Below are 20,167 nucleotides of genomic sequence, written 5' to 3'. Positions count from 1 at the left end.
GATTCCATCTCCCATATGGTCCCCCAAGCCAGGAGCGATTTCTGAGCGGATAGCGAGGAGTAACCCTTGAGCGTCACTGGGTGTGGCCCAAAACCAAAAAAAAATTGACTTCATGATTTAAGGAACTCTACTATAGACCTCAAAAGATCAAAGACTTGTTGACTTACAGACAAGCAAACTAAATACTTTTGCATCTGTTATCTTTTCTTCATTCTTAGTTTACTCTAACTTTACAGGTTGATATTTTCAATTTAATGATACTGTATTAGTTTTTCATTTAATTTTGCTCTTTTTCAGGTATACCACTGTACAAATTTGAAATGATATTTTTGGATACTAATATTTTTTACTCACTGCATATACAGTTATTTTTGTTGTTGTTGTTTGTTTGTTTTTTGTTTGTTTGTTTGGTTATTTTGAGGCCACATTGCCGGCTGTGCTCAGGGCTTATTTCTAGCTCTGTGATTACGGATCACTCATGGCAAGACTTAGAAAACCACATATAGTGCCAAGAATCAAACCCAGGACAACTGTGTGCAAAGAAAACACCTTCACACTTACTATACTCTAATCACATCGATATTCTGCTAAAATATTGAGGAAAACAAGAACAAAGGCATAAATAAAGCAAGAGGTTGTATTATTTTTCTTCAGGGAAAGGCACCTACAACTTGTAGTAATCAGGGCTAACACCTAGTTCTGTGCTCAGAATTTACTCCTAGTAGTGCTTGGGGTACCATATGTAATAGTGGAGATCAAATGTAGGCAAGTGCCCTATGTCTGTATTATCTCTCCAATGCTGAGGTAGGTCTTAAAAAATAACTCCAATAGAGACTAGATATGTAGCTCCATGCTACAACATACTCCTTGTATGTACAAGGCCCTGTGATATCCCTGACAAGACAATTGACCTTAGAATCATATAATAAACCAAGAAAAGTAGCGAATTGCAGATATGGAAACTTTAGAAATAATAGAAGAAATTATAACATTGTGGTGAGCCCAATAGTTCTCATTTTTAAAGGATTAAGAAAAGAATATTTTTTGCTTAAAATATGAATTATCAAAAGTGAAATAACAGATATACTGAATTGACTGATTAGACAACAAACAGACAATTAAAATTTTAAATAGGGGGACAGAGAGATAGCAAAGCATTAGGGCATTTGCCTCGCATGCAGCCAAACTGGGAGGGACCCAGTTCAATTCCCAGCATCCCATATGGTCCCCAGCTTGCCAGGGTGATGTCTAAGTGCAGGAGTAACCCCTGAGTACTGCTGGGTGTGGCCCCCAAACCAATCAATCAATCAATAAAGTTTATTTTTTATATTAATAATTTTTTTTTAATTTTTTTTTTATTTAAACACCTTGATTACATACATGATTGTGTTTGGGTTTCAGTCATAAAAGGAACACCACCCATCACCAGTGCAACATTCCCATCACCCAAGTCCCAAATCACCCTCCTCCCCACCCAACCCCCGCCTGTACCCTAAACAGGCTCTACATTTCCCTCATACATTCTCAATATTAGGACAGTTCAAAATGTAGTTATTTCTCCAACTAAACTCATCACTCTTTGTGGTGAGCTTCCTGAGGTGAGCCGGAACTTCCAGCTCTTTTCTCTTTTGTGTCTGAAAATTATCATTACAAGGGTGTCTTTCATTTTTCTTAAAACCCATAGATGAGTGAGACCATTCTGCGTTTTTCTCTCTCTCTCTGACTTATTTCACTCAGCATAATAGATTCCATGTACATCCATGTATAGGAAAATTTCATGACTTCATCTCTCCTGAGAGCTGCATAATATTCCATTGTGTATATGTACCACAGTTTCTTTAGCCATTCATCTGTTGAAGGGCATCTTGGTTGTTTCCAGAGTCTTGCTATGGTAAATAGAGCTGCAATGAATATAGGTGTAAGGAAGGGGTTTTTGTATTGTATTTTTGTGTTCCTAGGGTATATTCCTAGGAGTGGTATAGCTGGATCGTATGGGAGCTCGATTTCCAGTTTTTGGAGGAATCTCCATATCGCTTTCCATAAAGGTTGAACTAGACAGCATTCCCACCAGCAGTGGATAAGAGTTCCTTTCTCTCCACATCCCCGCCAACACTGTTTATTCTCATTCTTTGTGATGTGTGCCATTCTCTGGGGTGTGAGGTGGTATCTCATCGTTGTTTTGATTTGCATCTCCCTGATGATTAGTGATGTGGAACATTTTTTCATGTGTCTTTTGGCCATGCGTATTTCTTCTTTGTCAAAGTGTCTGTTCATTTCTTCTCCCCATTTTTTGATGGGGTTAGATGTTTTTTTCTTGTAAAGTTCTGTCAGTGCCTTGTATATTTTGGAGATTAGCCCCTTATCTGATGGGTATTGGGTGAATAGTTTCTCCCACTCAGTGGGTGGCTCTTGTATCCTGGGCACTATTTCCTTTGAGGTGCAGAAGCTTCTCAGCTTAATATATTCCCATCTGTTAATCTCTGCTTTCACTTGCTTGGAGAGTGCAGTTTCCTTTTTGAAGATGCCTGTAATGTCCTGGAGTGTTTTGCCTATGTGCTGTTCTATATATCTTATGGTTTTGGGGCTGATATCGAGGTCTTTAATCCATTTGGATTTTACCTTTGTACATGATGTTAGCTGGGGGTCTAAGTTTAATTTTTTGCAAGTGGCTATCCAATTGTGCCAACACCACTTGTTGAAGAGGCTTTCCCTGCTCCATTTAGGATTTCCTGCTCCTTTATCAAAAATTAGATGGTTGTATCTCTGGGGAACATTTTCTGAGTATTCAAGCCTATTCCACTGATCTGAGGACCTATCCTTATTCCAATACCATGCTGTTTTGATAACTGTTGCTTTGTAGTACAGTTTAAAGTTGGGAAAAGTAATTCCTCCCATATTCTTTTTCCCAATGATTGCTTTAGCTATTCGAGGGTGTTTATTGTTCCAAATGAATTTCAAAAGTGTCTGATCCACTTCTTTGAAGAATGTCATGGGTATCTTTAGAGGGATGGCATTAAATCTGTATAATGCCTTGGGGAGTATTGACATTTTGATGATGTTAATCCTGCCAATCCATGAGCAGGGTATGTGTTTCCATTTCCGTGTGTCCTCTCTTATTTCTTGGAGCAGAGTTTTATAGTTTTCTTTGTATAGGTCCTTCACATATTTAGTCAAGTTGATTCCAAGATATTTGAGTTTGTGTGGTACTATTGTGAATGGGGTTGTTTTCTTAATGTCCATTTCTTCTTTATTACTGTTGGTGTATAGAAAGGCCATTGATTTTTGTGTGTTAATTTTGTAGCCTGCCACCTTGCTATATGAGTCTATTGTTTCTAGAAGCTTTTTGATAGAGTCTTTAGGGTTTTCTAAGTAGAGTATCATGTCATCTGCAAACAGTGAGAGCTTGACTTCTTCCTTTCCTATCTGGATTCCCTTGATATCCTTTTCTTGCCTAATCGCTATAGCAAGTACTTCCAGTGCTATGTTGAATAGGAGTGGTGAGAGAGGACAGCCTTGTCTTGTGCCAGAATTTAGAGGGAAGGCTTTCAGTTTTTCTCCATTGAGGATAATATTTGCCACTGGCTTGTGGTAGATGGCCTTCACTATATTGAGAAAGGTTCCCTCCATTCCCATCTTGCTGAGAGTTTTGATCAAGAATGGGTGTTGGACCTTATCAAATGCTTTCTCTGCATCTATTGATATGATCATGTGGTTTTTATTTTTCTTGTTATTGATGTTGTGTATTATGTTGATAGATTTACGGATGTTAAACCAGCCTTGCATTCCTGGGATGAAACCTACTTGATCGTAGTGGATGATCTTCTTAATGAGGCATTGAATCCTATTTGCCAGGATTTTGTTGAGGATCTTTGCATCTGCATTCATCAGTGATATTGGTCTGTAATTTTCTTTTTTGGTAGCGTCTCTGTCTGGTTTAGGTATCAAGGTGATGTTGGCTTCATAAAAGCTATTTGGAAGTGTTTCTGTTTGTTCAATTTCATGAAAGAGTCTTGCCAAGATTGGCAGTAGTTCCTCTTGGAAAGTTTGATAGAATTCATTAGTGAATCCATCTGGACCTGGGCTTTTGTTTTTCGGCAGACATTTGATTACTGTTTTAATTTCATCAATGGTGATGGGGGTGTTTAGATATGCTACATCCTCTTCCTTCAACCGTGGAAGATTATAAGAGTCCAAGAATTTATCCATTTCTTCCAGGTTCTCATTTTTAGTGGCGTAGAGTTTTTCAAAGTAGTTTCTGATTACCCTTTGAATCTCTGTCATATCAGTAGTGATCTCTCCTTTTTCATTCCTGATACGAGTTATCAAGTTTCTCTCTCTCTCTTTCTTTGTTAGGTTTGCCAGTGGTCTATCAATCTTGTTTATTTTTTCAAAGAACCAACTTCTGCTTTCGTTGATCTTTCGGATCGTTTTTTGAGTTTCCACTTCGTTGATTTCTGCTCTCAGCTTTGTTATTTCCTTCTGTCTTCCTGTTCTTGGGTCCTTTTGTTGAGCATTTTCTAGTTCTATTAGCTGTGTCATTAAGCTACTCAGGTAAGCTCCTTCTTCCTTCCTGATGTGTGCTTGCAAAGCTATAAATTTTCCTCTCAGTACTGCTTTTGCTGTGTCCCATAAGTTCTGAGAGTTTGTGTCTTTATTGTCATTTGTTTCCAGGAACCTTTTTATTTCCTCCTTGATTTCATCTCGGACCCACTGGTTATTGAGCATGAGGCTGTTTAACTTCCAGGTGTTAAAGTGTTTCTTCTGAGTCCCTTTGGAGTTCACAAATAATTTCAGAGCCTTGTGGTCAGCGAAGGTAGTCTGCAAAATTTCTATCCTCTTGATCTTATGGAGGTATGTTTTATGTGCCAGCATGTAGTCTATCCTGGAGAATGTCCCATGTACATTGGAGAAGAATGTGTATCCAGGTTTCTGGGGATGGAGTGTCCTATATATATCCACTAGGCCTCTTTCTTCCATTTCTCTCCTCAGGTCTAGTATATTCTTGTTGGGTTTCAGTCTGGTTGACCTGTCCAGTGTTGACAAAGCCGTGTTTAGGTCCCCCACAATTATTGTGTTGTTGTTGATATTATTTTTCAGATTTGTCAACAGTTGTATTAAATATTTTGCTGGCCCCTCATTCGGTGCATATATGTTTAGGAGAGTGAATTCTTCCTGCTCTATGTACCCCTTGATTAATATAAAATGTCCGTCTTTGTCCCTTACAACCTTCCTGAGTATAAAGTTTGCATTATCTGATATTAGTATGGCCACTCCAGCTTTTTTATGGGTGTTGTTTGCTTGGATAACTTTTCTCCAGCCTTTTATTTTGAGTCTATGTTTGTTCTGACTATTCAGGTGCGTTTCTTGTAGGCAGCAGAAGGTTGGATTGAGTTTTTTGATCCATTTAGCCACTCTGTGTCTCTTAACTGGTGCATTTAGTCCATTGACGTTGAGAGAAAGAATTGTCCTGGGATTTAACGCCATCTTTATTTCAAAATTTGGTGTGTCTTTTGGGTAGTCTTGTCTTAGATTAGGTCTTTCAGTTTTTCTCTTAAGACTGGTTTTGTGTCTGTGAAGTTTCTGAGCTGTTTTTTGTCTGTGAAACCATGTATTCTTCCATCAAACCGGAAAGTGAGTTTTGCTGGGTATAGTATTCTGGGTGAAGCATTCATTTCATTCAGTCTTGTCACAATATCCCACCACTGCTTTCTGGCATTGAGCGTTTCTGGTGACAGGTCTGCTGTAAATCTCAGGGAAGCTTGCTTGAACATGATTTCCCCTTTTGATCTTGCTGTTTTCAGAATTCTGTCTCTATCTGTGGGATTTGTCATTGTGACTAGGATGTGTCTTGGGGTGGTTTTTCTGGGGTCTCTTTTGGTTGGTACTCTTCGGGCATGCAGGATTTGATCACATATATTCTTTAGCTCTGGAAGTTTCTCTTTAATGATGTTCTTGACCATTGATTCTTCCTGGAAATTTTCTTCCTGGGTCTCTGGGACTCCAATGATTCTTAAGTTGTTTCTGTTGATCTTATCATAGACTTCTATTTTCGTCTGTTCCCATTCTTTGACTAATTTTTCCATTGTCTGCTCATTTGCTTTAAGTTTTTTGTCCAATCTCTCCTGCTGTATGGAATTGTTATGTATCTCATCTTCCACAGCACCAAGTCTATTCTCAGCTTCTGATACCCTGTCCCAGAGCTTATCCATTTTGTCATTCACTTCGTTTACTGAGTTTTTCAGGCCTGTTAGTTGACATGTTATTTCAGTTTGGAGTTTTGTCATTTCTGCCTTCATATTTTCTTGGTTCTTATTAGTGTTCTGTTCAACTCGATCCATGGTTTCTTGGAGTCTGTTGAGCACCTTCCATATTGCTAGTCTAAAGTCCTTATCTGAGAGGTTGATTAGTTGTTCAGTCATTATCTGGTCCTCAGAATTGTCATCTTCATTCTCTATGTCTGATGCTGGCCTGCGCTGTTTCCCCATTGTCACATTTGTATTGTGGGTTTTTCTACGTGTTGTAGTGGTATTCATTGTCTATATGATGTAGGCAGCACACTCCTCTGGCTCCTCCCTTTCTGGATGGGCTGACTTGCCTCTAAGGGAGGGGAGTCCTCCGTGGATGAAGCCTCACACTGGGTCAAATCTTAGGCCCGAGCATGTAACAGAGAAGACAGTCCAGAGAGAAATGTTTGCTTCTGTGATATAGCGCCGTTCTTAGTGTGATTTTTCCTTCTTGTTGCAATGGAGTTCTTTCCTTAGAAAGAGTGCACGGCCGCGTAGCGAAGCGGAGCGGCCGTGCTCCTCTGAGCCTCTTTTTGCCCCACTCGCAAGAGTTTCACGCAAGAGGACAGTAGACAGACATAGACAGGTCACACTCACAGTCTTTCACAGCTGAGCCCCACTGGGCCGGTGTACTTTCGCGGATTTTCCCCGCCTGGTGTCACACACAGGGAGCCAGCTTTTGCAAAGGATAGCCGGTTTTTATGCTCTGAAGTCCCTCCCTGAAAATGGCGTCTGGGCGAGCGAGGTTTCTGGAGGCTCTTTTTGCCCCACTCGCAAGAGTTTCACGCAAGAGGACAGTAGACAGACATAGACAGGTCACACTCACAGTCTTTCACAGCTGAGCCCCACTGGGCCGGTGTACTTTCGCGGATTTTCCCCGCCTGGTGTCACACACAGGGAGCCAGCTTTTGCAAAGGATAGCCGGCTTTTATGCTCTGAAGTCCCTCCCTGAAAATGGCGTCTGGGCAAGCGAGGTTTCTGGAGGCTCTTTTTGCCCCACTCGCAAGAGTTTCACGCAAGAGGACAGTAGACAGACATAGACAGGTCACACTCACAGTCTTTCACAGCTGAGCCCCACTGGGCCGGTGTACTTTCGCGGATTTTCCCCGCCTGGTGTCACACACAGGGAGCCAGCTTTTGCTATATTAATAATTTTTATTTTCACCGAAGTGGTTTAAAATCACTCACAGTAGTTAAAAAATAAAAATTTAAAATTTAAAGGCTTTATAAGCATTCTCTGCCTCAAAAAGTGCATACAACATTCCATACAACATGCATACAACATACCATAGACACTTTCAAGATTTAAAGGAAATTTATATCATATAGTCAAGCCAAAAATAATCCCCAAAGAGAATAAGACCATTCTAAATATTACATGAAGTTAATGTAATTTTAGTGTAAAAATAAAGTACTATAAAAATCAAGGCACATACCAAATCATTAGGAAAACTGATGCAATAATCTGACCCAAATGACTACATCAGCAACTCAAGAAAACCTTTTGTCCTGATCAAATAGGCATTTCTCAAGAATAAAAGAGATAATATAATATTAAGAAATACACGATATGAAATGCCATTTGAGTAGATCAAAGGTAAAACTTACATAATTATGATATTCTGTATTAAGTCTGAGGCACTGCAAGCAATTCTCATTTGAGACAATGGAGCCTTACAAAATATTTATATTGCTTTCTTCATAATGCAGTATAACAAACTGAAATTGTTACAGAGAGACAATATGAAGAGTATGTTGAGGTAGGGTAAAGTTCTAGTTTAAGTGGCTTACTCAGGTTCAGTTCAATCTCCTAGAATTCCAGATACAGTCCCTCTGGGCACCTACAGGGGTGGGCCCTTGAGGGTCCATTAATTTGCTCAGGGGACCATGTGTGGTATTTGGAATTAAGCCAGGGTTAGCCATATGCAAGCTGAAGTAGACAAAAGAACGTCCTCTCTCAGTGGGAACTCTTAAGCCAGAAACAAGTCCTGACTACTGCGAGGTGTGTCCCAGAAACCAAAAAAAGCAGAAGTGAACTGTAAAAGGCAAATAAATTTCAGTGTTGTAGAGTTCTAAATGGGAAAAGTGTAATAAATCTGGACATAAACCCTGTGCTCTGGTTTCCATGGTAGGTTCCCTTTAAAGGAATAATCTACCAGAATAAGCACAAGATAGATGATAACTTTTCAAAATTAATTTTTAACTTAAAAAGGTTCTAAGCATTAGGTATACAATAAAATTTCTTTTAATATGATTAGAAAAGCCTTTCAATGAAACAGATCTTGAAGTTTGAAATAAGCTAAGAACAGAACAATATTAAGTAATTTTTAGACTTGCTCTGAAAATTTTCACCAATACTATAAGGCATAAAGAGGAGTACAATCTCTGGAAAGGTAATATAATCATTGTCTTGGTATAAGCTGATTATTTCCCACAAAACCTCTGAAAATTAAGTAGAAAATTGGTAACGAAGAAATATTACTATTTTAAAGCCTTTATATACTAATAGCCACCAATTATAAAACAATTAAGAAATGTTAATATAGTTATTTTTTAATTTAGGATGGAGGGTTTGGATCACCACCAGAAGTTTCTGGGGTTACTCTGGGCTCTGTGCCTAGGGAACCATAGGAATCAAATTGAGATGGCCATATCAAGGTAAATACCTTAACCCATGAACCATTTCTCTGGTCCAAAATCTGAATATAATTTAAGTTTAAAATACATAACTCTTAAAAATGTACAAGACTTATATGAAGAAACAATTTTTGCCACATAAGAATTTAAAAAGTAGAAATATAGGTAGACAGAAAATTGTAAAGATATAAGTGCTCTCAAAATAATTCAGTTTACATATGATTCTGTGCAAAAATATTAGGAATTTTGTCTTTCTTTTTTTAAGGGGAGTCACACCCAGCAACAATGTTTAGGAATTAATTGTAGTTCTCCACCCAGGAATCTCTCCTGGTGGTACTCAAAGAATCATATGGGATGTGAAGGATTGAACTTGGGTTGACCAGGTCAAAGGCAAGCCCCTTACTTGCTGTATTGTCACTGTGGTGCTGAGGAATTTTTAAATCTAAAAATCAAACTCTAAAATTTACCTTAAAAAATCCTCAAAGAATAAATAAAAATGGCTAAAAGGCACATGAAAAATGTTTACATCATTAATCATCAGGGATATCCAAATAAAAACAACAATGAGTTATCATATCACAGAGACTGGCATACATCACAAAGAACAAGAACAGCCAGTGCTGGCATGGATGTGGCAAGAAAGGAACTCTCGTTCACTGCAGGTGGGAATGCTGTCTAGTCCAACCTTTTTAGAAAACAATATAAAGATTCCTCAGAAAACTGGAAATTGAGCTCCCTTTTGTTCCTGCAATACCACTACTAGAGATATACCCTAGAATCACAAATAACACAATATAAAAATGCTCTCTGTACTCCTATTTTTATTGAAGCACTGTTTACAATAGCCAGAATCTGGAAACAAACCAGATGCCTGACAACAGATGAGTGGTTAAAGTAACTGGTACATTTATACAATGGAATACTAAGAGCTGTTAGAGAAAAATAAAGTCACGGAATTTTACTATACATAGATGGGCACGGAGACTATTCTACTGAGTGAAATGAGTCAGAGAAAGAGAGGCAGATACAGAATAGTCTCACTCATCTGTGGGATTTAAGAGAAATGACAGTATGGTAATACTACCCAGAGAAAATAAAGATGATGGCCAGAAAGACCAGCCCACAGTATGAAACTTACCACAAAGAACGGTGAGCAAAGTTAGATAAATAACTGCACCAGCAACTACCGTAACAAATATAGTGGGAGAGAGAAATAGAATGCATCCCTTGAAGACAAGTGAGGGAAGAGGGAAATAGGGGAACACTGATGACGGGAAAGTTACATTGGTAAAGGGTGGTGTACGTTCAATGATGAAAACCCAACTACAAACATTTTTGTAACCATGGTGCTTAAATAAAGAAATTATTATTACTAATAACAAAATAATTCTTAGATGATAATTACCAAAATTATTCCAAATACAAACTAATATACTGTCAGGATTTATCATAACAGAAATGGAAGTGTGCAGCACAATTTAAAATGTGCTATATAAAACATATAATTCTAGAACTATAATAGTACATAGTTCTCCTAGAAGAATCAACAGATGGTTAAAGAATTAGAGCCCAGATATGGACGCATATATACACATTTAATTCAAGACCAATTTAGTCTCAATTTAACAACAAGAAAGGCAGGATTATTAGTCTTACAAGAAAATAAAGACCTTCCCTTTGGTGCACCATCTTAGAGAGAAATGAGTGAGAGGACATATTATAAATCGACTCAGTTTCTAAAAGGACACACCCAGAAGCCAGAATCATTCCCTATACTGCTCTGGCTAATTCCTTCTCTGTTATTTCTACTCTGGCTTCTTCCCACTCAGTACTGCCAATCTCCACTTGCCTCCCACTCAAAGTCTGGCCACACAAACAATCCCAGCACAGGAAAAGGTCTGCAGGGAGGTCAGAATGCTGGGTGGTAGTAGAAAGAACGATGTAGAGTTTCTAAAGAAATGCTCTGTGTCTCTGCTCAATTATCATTGCATAGCACAATCCCTATTAGAAAGACCATTCTCATAAAAAATTTTGACATCTCCTGAAAAGTCTACTGCAACAGTGATATCAGAAATTTATTTTGACAGCATAATCCAAGGAGCTCTACTAAAACTACTTAAATTCAGTCTCTTGATAAGATTCTGCAAATATGTATTGAGTGCCCTCTAGGGTTCTGGCAAATATAATGAGGCTATGGGTGATTGAATCATGATCATCATAGGAGTAAATAGCTTATAGTTTAATTTTGTGCTTATGTCACATTAAATGGCAAAGAGATTTTACCATTTGAGTCAGGTAAGGCTCTAAAGATGATAAATTCCATGTTATTTATATGGGTTTTATAAAGGAAAAAGTAAAATGAGTTCAAGAGACTGAAGAATCAACAACATAACATAAGCAGCAGGGAGAGAACAGAGAGGCAGGACCTAAAGTCAAAGGATTTTAGGTTTTTGCAAGAGTGGGGTTACTTTGGGTCACAACCTGCAGTACTCAGGAACTATTCCTACTCTATATTCAAGGATCAATTTCTAGTATGCTCAGAGGGCCATGTGTGATTCTGGGGATCAAAATAGGTTAGTCACATGCAAAGTGACTTCTGTACTATTTCCAGTCTCTAAAAGCTGAAGTAGACAAAGGAACATCCTCCTTTACTCTCCAACTGGAGTGAAACCTGGTTAAAACAGTTTGGACTTCTGACTCCTGAACTGTGAGATGATAAATTTGTGTTGGTTTAACCTGCTAAATTGGGGGTCATTTGTTACAACAACAAAACACAAAAGAGTACCGTGGGAGTAAATGAAACCTAGAGTCTCTTCCCATGAAGCCTTGCTGAACATTTACCACCATTAAAGCTTTTTTAATTTTGCTAAATTGTCCATAGTATGTTACAGTGAATACTAATCCTACAAGCTGTCCACATTTTAAAGGGTCCTCTGATCATACCTATAATAGCCTTTTTGTAAATTCATATTTTAGCATATTAAAGACAGAATATTCAATGTTTGCCTTATTTAATCCAGAATTCTTTTAATTTATTTGCTCTTAGACACTTTTTATATAAATATAATTAAAAGCAAAAATTACTGTCCTTTATAGCTACTATGAGCCATCACCTAGGCTGCTACTTAGATATTATCACTATGAAGCTATTTTTTTAAACTATGATAAGCTATTTTTGTTTATTGCTACTGGACAAAAATTTTTTAGTTTTAGTTTTTAGTGTTTTTAGTTATCCTCAGGTCATATTTAAAAAATGTAACAACAGGTTGAGAGCCACAAGGAAGCCAGGTGTATTTTGTGGAGGGTGAAGAGTTTGGAGACATACCTGCAGGAACTCTTCCTGGATCTGTGCACAAGACTGACACTGGTAAGGCTAGGGGGAAAAAAAACCACTTGTTCAGGGTGTCAGGAACCAACAGGGGTTGGTTGTATGTAATGCATGTACTTTGCCAGGAGCACATAAAAAACAGGTGCATTACTATGTCTCTGGCCCCTCTACTCCAGGTGTGTTTCTTTAACAAGTCTGTAGTATCTTTTTTGAAGAATTTTTGAAGAATCTCGAATAAATGGATGAGATATACATCCTTGCCAAAGAAAAATGGTATTTTAGGAAGGCAGGAGATTGTGAACTAAATAGTTAAATTTAGTTAAATATTAAGTGATTACACACTAAGTTCCAGGCTACTTTTTTGGAAAGTTCTCTTTCATTAAACTAGTTGGTTTCTTTCTTCATTGTCAGGGTCCTCTTCTAGGCCCTTTATACCATTCCCCATACCTCTGCCTTTCACATAAGTCTGATGTCCAGTTAGTATTTTTTGACTTATGAAATAGCTGAATTGTTCAACTGCACTTTTTTTCATTGCTACACCAGGTAACAACATTACAGAGTATTAATCACATCTGTGTTTTCTCAAAAGGAACCTCAGTAGCAGCTACAGATGGCTGACAACATGATTCTCCTTGCAAAGTATTTTTACAACCTTCCACCCTCTTATGATCACAGGGAGCACAATTATGCAAATATTGTCCCTTTATTTAAAAGAAGCCAAAATTTAAAGAGAACTGGATGAAAACTTAAAAACATATATTTTAATTACAAAATTATACCTTGGTCTCTCTTACTTTTCAACTAAAGTTGGTGGAATTTCAAAAAACTATGCATAAAGATTTTAGGCTTAGTTATGAAACAATATATTTTAATAAATGTTACGAATGATATAACATGGCCATAATTAAGAAAAAACCCTATCAACTACTTTTTTGGGGGGCACACCAGTTTGACGATCAGGGGTTACTCCTGACGATGCGGCTCAGATATCGTCCCTGGCTTGAGGGGACCATATGGTATGCTGGGGATCAAACCGCGGTCCATCCTAGGCTAGTGTAGGCAAGAGAGATGCCTTACCTCTAGCTTCACCTCTCCGGCCCCCTATCAACTTTTTTAATGTACTATTGAATATTCAATACAATCCACTATTCTGTAACAATTAACTAGATTTAGCCATTTAAAAAATTCAACTGTGGCTGGAGTGATAGTACAGAAGATAAGATGCCTACCTTGCAGGTAGCCGATCAGATTTAAGTCCCTGGCACTTCACATGGTCCTTCAAGGACTGCTTAAGCACAAACCCTGAGTACTATGGTGTCTGACCTCAAACACCTCCTCTCACAAATTTTTTTCAATGCCTGACCTTAAAAACATTCTCAACAACTCAAACTAGTTTGATCTGCAGTAAGCTTTCTTAGGTCACACCCTTTTTTACAATAAACAGGAAGATTTTATCCAAGAAGAATGCTTTTTGTTTTGTTCTATCCTGTAAATATATTGATTCTAAGGCCAATTACTAGCTGTCAGGTTTTAGTTTTATAAATTTTGAGTTTGCCATTTTTACTTTTTGAATTTGTTTTTGTTTTTGGGCTACACCCAGTGACACTCAGGATCTACTCCTGGCTACACACTCAGAAATTGCTTCTGACGTCGGGGACCATATGGAATGCTGGGGGATTTAACCACAGTCCATCCTAGGTTAATGCTTGTGTCACTGCTCTGGCTCCCATTTTTACTTCTTTTTTTTGGGGGGGGGGTTGGGCCACACCCGTTTGACGCTCAGGGGTTACTCCTGGCTATGCACTCAGAAATCGCCCCTGGCTTGGGGGGACCATATGGGACTCCGAGGGATCGAACCGTGGTCGCGATCTTTCCTTGGCTAGTGCTTGCAAGGCAGACACCTTACCTCTAGCGCCACCTTCCCGGCCCCCATTTTTACTTCTTATGCAGAAATTTTATTTCTACTTCAGATAAGTAGTAATACTAGGACTCTCTTCTTCAGAAAAAATCATGATAGCCATCCTTACTGTAAATTAAAGTTTTATATACCAAAATTCTGAAGATATAGTTCTGTAGGGAAAGGTATGAACATAGATTGGGAAATAAAACAATACTAAAATCAAGAGAACAAAGAGATTTCAATCATTTTTATGCTTAGAACTTGTCAGAGATCAATGCTCTACAAGTAGATACAGAAGGAAGGATTCCTAATCCAGTGATCATCCAGTGATTTTCAACAACTAAAAGACAAGTAGTTACTTCTTACTGACCAATAGATAGCGATGATTTGCATGGGATAAGAATATTTGTCATTCAGATTATATCATTCAATAAGCATTAGGGTTCTAGTTCTTCTATATAAATACCTACAACTGGGTGGACAGGAGAAATTCCCTAGTGAGTTTATCAGAGCTGGTAGAAGTTATTAAAAAATTGGTCATATTAATAGAAATTCTGAAACCAATTGCATTTGTTCTTTAAAAGAAGGAGCAGGAACGAGCATATGAAAAATAGGAGCCTTCCTTATTTTGACAGAGTTGAACTCTTATTCTTGTAGTTGTTACATGGAGTTTACAAATATCCCAATATCTCTCCTTCTGTAGGTTCCTTTTTTATTAGAACTTTTGATAACTGTTTCCTGGCACTGAAAGTGACCTGACTTAATCACCTTGCCTTTCACCTATTTCTGTTTTATTTGGGTTGACTGAATGATTTACTAGCTTGATACTCTTCAAGTTGATACTTCAACTGAATCTTCAGTGAAACTTCACCCAACAAGCAGGTGGATGTAGTTTCCCCTGTGGCACTCTGACTGGGATCTAGAGGGGACTCAGTAGATTTTCTTTTGGCCCTAAATCATGAGACATACAAAAAATTATAGTCCTACCAGACATCAAATCTTCATTAGAAAAAGTTATTGCTTAATGCTGAGTGAGGCAGTACTAACAAAGAGGTTAACCAGAATAAAGTCACAATATTAATATTATTATTTACGTAAATAACTATATGTACAATAGCTATAAAACACAATAGGTAAAATATGCAGTTAAGGACTTTCCCTCTTTTATTTGATAAGACTAAAAAATAGCCTTCACATTTGGTTTTTTGTTAAAATAGACTTTTTTGGAGCTGGTGCTATAGTATAAAGCAGGTATGGCATTTGCCTTGCTTGCAGCCAACCTGGGTACAAAGACCAGCATCCCATTATGGTCCCCTAAGCAACACCAGGCTTGCTTGAATCACAACCTGGGAGTTCATTCTGAGTGTACAGCCAGGAGTAACCCCCGAGCATCATCAGGTATGGTTTACTCTCCCCTATAAAATAGACTTTTTTATTTCTCATTTTTCTTGAGCCACAACCTGGAAGTTCATTCCTTTGCCTGACACAGAACTGAGCACCTTTCATACAATTATAAATTTTAAAAAATATTAGTCTTTCAAAGTTTTCAACAAAGTTAGGTTGTTTGATTAAATAATTATTAAAATGGACAAAAGTCAACAAGTTCTGAATAGAAAATCAAATATTTGAGTATAAAGAAAGAACTGCAGCTGGATTTGGGGAAGGAGGGAGAAGGCTAGCTAGCAGAAAAAGGTAAAGGACAATGTGCTACTAATTACATACAAATGATGGGGTGCTAAGAATTGTTCAGTAGTGAAGCACCTGCCTTGCAAACTTCAAGCTGTATGTTTAGTCTCTAGCACTACTTCACAGCTGAATATCATTCTAATACCATGCCATTTGTGATTCTTGGTCTACAAAAAACTACAATATCCGAAGCACTCAATCCCTGAAAAATATCACAATCCAAAGTGTGAACAACTAATTGCTAGCCATAGAAGCACAGAAAAAAACGGCAAGGGAAAAAATAAATAGTGCATTTAATAAAATTAATGGCAGAGAAACCCCATCCAAAACAAGCCAGGGAGTAGTAAACTAAGTAGCAAACAAACCACCCAAAATAAGGTAAGAACAAGGGTAAGAAAGAAGGAAGACAAAGCAGAAATGACTTGAGATTGAAGGTGGAGATAGGCTTCTAAATTTAATGGAGTTAGAAAATTGAGGTGAGATTGGCTAGAGGGTTTAAATAAACTCTCATTGTAAAGATAATGAATAAAAGTAAAAAAAAAAGGGGGGGGGAGGAAGGAACCAAAGGTTCTATAGAAATGACCTCAAATTCTTCAATGCAAGTCACTTCCAAGCAAATTTCATAGAAGCATGGTGAATATTATATGCCATTATAAAGGAGTTTTCTTATTTTAATCCTAATCCCAGTTATTTTTATGGGTTCCCACATACATGACCTGCTTCTCTATTGCATTAAAATTCAGTATGCTACAACTGTGTCATACCAAGCATTCTCAGGAACATGCTTACAACTGATAGACAGAAAAGGACTTTTTTGTCAAAAAATTCCCAGGACCAAGTAATCCATGGTAGAGGAAATGGCTGGAGAAAAGATTTTAGTACTATATTTTAGCTCAGCAGGGAAAGGAGCTCAATTGTCTTCCCTTATTATTAATAGACCAACATTTAGTCCAACAGCTTCAATGGCAGTGAATTTTTTTTTACTTTCTCTCCGAAAAACTGAAAGCAGGTTAATGGTTCTCTGCAAAATGCTTGTCTACACATTCTGAGACTATTTGCATTCGGTTTAAAGATATAAGTGACAATTTTTCAAAATAGGCCAACCACTTTAAAGAACAGAATATCTTAACTCAAAAGGAGGTAACACACTGGTGCTACTTTCTGCATAAATGCTAGTTTTGTAATAATGAAAGGAAAGAGAAGATTAGCTTTGTAAGACATTAAGGCAGAGAAGAGGGCCTTGAGAACTTTGGTAGTGATGATGGAAGAGTAACTTGGTTCTATCAAGAATAGAAACATTAACACTATTGTAAATCATAGTTATCCCAATAATAACATCAACTAATAAATGTACTAACAGGACTTTCAGGTTCTTATTGGGATAAATTGTTTTGATTTCAAAGATATAACCATAGAAATATGACTAAGATTATCAGATGTCCAAGTATTCACATGGCTATCAAAATTAAAAGAGCATCTTCAGTTGTTGTCTGTATCTCACAGTGATTCAATGAAAAGAAATTAGAAGTGCAAAGAGAGGGAGAGGTGAGGTGGGGGAAAAGGAAGGAGGGAAGACAATTAACTTAAAGAGAAGCTGGGAGAAAAAGAAGAAAGGAGACAACTAGAGGACAGGAAAGAAGGATGTTAAAGGAGGTTAAAAAGGAGGGAGAAAGGTAAATTAGAAAGAAAAGAAAATTAGACTTCTGAAACCAAAGCAATAGTTTAGCAGTTTGTCATGCACATGGCTGTCCTGGGTTTGATTCTCAGCATCCTATATGAACTCCAAAGCCCATCAGGATTAACCCCTGAGCATTACTAGGTATGACCCCAAGCACGCCCCCCAAAAGAAAAATAGACATTTTTGAATTAAAGATCACAAATTAATAATTTTATATTTTTGCATGTTCAATAAAAACATTATTTTTTTAAGAAATAAAACTTTTATGGATATAATTATTGCAGTAGTTCTGGATAAAATAGTAACTGAACACTCAAAAGGAGATTCCTCCTTGAGAAATTTTCAGTTTACACATGGACACACCCTCCTAGAGCTGATTTTCCCCAAATTTACTTGTTCCTGAACTTCAGTTGTGAATTTCAATGTCTTAAAGATACTTAATCACTCCAAAATGGCATTTTCTTCCACTTGGTGTATTTGTGTACATATTATACATTTTTTCTATAGCGTTTTTTACTTTTTACTCTTAAAGTGCACCACTTTATGAGGAGAGATAGTATAGGAGGTAGGGAGTTTCCTTGCATGCAGCTGACCTGGGTACATCCCTGGCATTGCATATGGTCCTCAGAGTACCATCAGAAATAACGAGTGCAGAGATAGGAGTTACCATTTAGTGTCTCAGGGTATGTCCATCTCCTATAACCCCCAAAAGGTGTACTACTAGATTTTTATCTCTGAACCTTTTCGATCTTGAATCATGATAACCCAGATAACCTGACTCTAGTTTTCCTAAAAACTCAAAGATATGTGTTATGTAAAGATGAGCTTCATCTGTTCCTACAAATTAAACTGGCTATTACAAAGAGGTAGGTTAATGAAATATGGGGATTAAGAAAAATAAGTACCCAATTTATAGCAGGCTCAGACTACTATATTTTCTATATTTTTTCAGCTATATATATATATATATAAATGTTTTCTTCCTTCCTTCCTTCCTTCCTTCCTTCCTTCCTTCCTTCCTTCCTTCCTTCCTTCCTTCCTTCCTTCCTTCCTTCCTTCCTTCCTTCCTTCCTTCCTTCCTTCCTTCCTTCCTTCCTTCCTTCCTTCCTTCCTTCCTTCCTTCCTTCCTTCCTTCCTTCCTTCCTTCCTTCCTTCCTTCCTTCCTTCCCTTCCTGTGTTAACTGACATGCAGTCAACTTGTATGAAGGTCACTACTAGAAAAAATGTTGCAATCTTAAAGTGCCACGGACGTCTCGGTGCTTTTCAAGCAACTGTCCCTTTATTTATTAACGTTCACCCTAACATCTCAAATATTTAGTATGATGGCATTTATATTTACGCTAAATGTTCTATTAGGACAATCTTTAAAAATTGAAACAAAAATACCACTTTCTGAAGTTTGGCTCACCCTATTCATTTGAGAAAGGATACCCCCGTGAGCTCAAAATAAATTCTATGCCTGGTTTCTTCCTCTAGATAAGAGCTTTGACAAACTATCCTTAAGCCTCTCATTATCCACCTTCTGGCAATGCTTAAATGAGAAAATTGTTTCCCTTGGAATTTTTCTAATTTTCTTGAAGAAAAGCTAGAAGCCACAAGCCACCATCTGAGCCACATGTACCTGCAGTTATGTCAAAATCAGGAGCTTTCTTTGCAGGAAACCTCCATCCATCTTCTTCCAGTCCCTGACCCGCAGCTTTTCTGCTGATAATGACAGCTCCATGCAAAGGAAATAACATCCCATTCCGAGTGGCAAGGCTCATTTTCTTATTCCATCCTGCAAGTACAGAACTCCCTGAGAGGCGCTGGGGGAGCCAGTCACTCAGAGCTGATAAGTCCAAGGCTGACCTTTAAACCACTGCATTTCATAGAGCATTGGCTTCTTCCACTGTGTGTTTGCTCAGCAGTTTCTGGGTCATGGGAGTCTGCGTTTACTGAGGTGGGACGAACCTGGGAACCTTGTTCCAACTCCCACATGGCAACCGATGCAAGTCTAGAGTAGGTTTCCCACAGACCCACCTGCAGTGTGCCCAGTGTGCCAAGCTCTTTGCATCTAGAGATCATCGCTTTACACATATCTTTGCAAACCTTCCTCTGGGGAGGAAGTGAGACAGTTAAGAGGGAGCAGGAGTGAAAGTTTTTTCCCCCTTGTCCAGGGGTCCTCAAACTTTTTAAACAGGGGGCCAGTTCACTGTCCTTCAGACTGTTGGAGGGCCAGATTATAGTAAAAACAAAAATTATGAACAAATTTCTATGCACACTGCATATATCTTATTTAGAAGTGAAGAAACAAAATGGGAATAAATACAATATGTGGCTCGCGGGCCGTAGTTTGAGGACCATTGAGTAGACCATACTGAGCACTAGAGCTTGAGACACAAAGAGAAATCAATAATACTTATCCTGCCTTAATTTAAGAAGCAAAGCTGGAGAGACAGTACAGTGGGTGGACTGTCTGTCATACATGTAGCATCATAGCTTCAATCCTTAGTACCCTACCAGAAGTAATCCCTGAACACACAATCAAAATTAAATTCAGACAGAGCATTGATGGATATGGCCCCAAATGTCACCCCAATCATATTATTGAAATTATTATGCACTATAATAAGTTTATTGTTTAATACTGACTTTTACAATTTTGCAGTAAAATA

The 20,167-nt window shown here is 37.9% G+C and overlaps 1 protein-coding gene across 1 annotated transcript in view; it reads right to left on the bottom strand.

Moving 5' to 3' along the window:
• Positions 1-19,654, bottom strand: part of THRB (thyroid hormone receptor beta) — a 395,989-nt gene extending 376,335 nt beyond the window's left edge. Inside the window, exon 1 of the mRNA XM_049766061.1 lies at positions 19,135-19,654. The gene's annotated coding sequence lies outside the window, so the exon portion shown is untranslated. The remainder of the gene's footprint in view (positions 1-19,134) is intronic.
• Between the last annotated feature and the right edge of the window lie 513 nt (positions 19,655-20,167).

This window comes from Suncus etruscus, chromosome 20 (genome assembly GCF_024139225.1).
Source record: "Suncus etruscus isolate mSunEtr1 chromosome 20, mSunEtr1.pri.cur, whole genome shotgun sequence".
NCBI lineage: Eukaryota > Metazoa > Chordata > Mammalia > Eulipotyphla > Soricidae > Suncus > Suncus etruscus.
The sequence above is the reverse complement of the archived record's forward strand: the minus strand, read 5'-3'. Positions and strand labels throughout refer to the sequence as shown.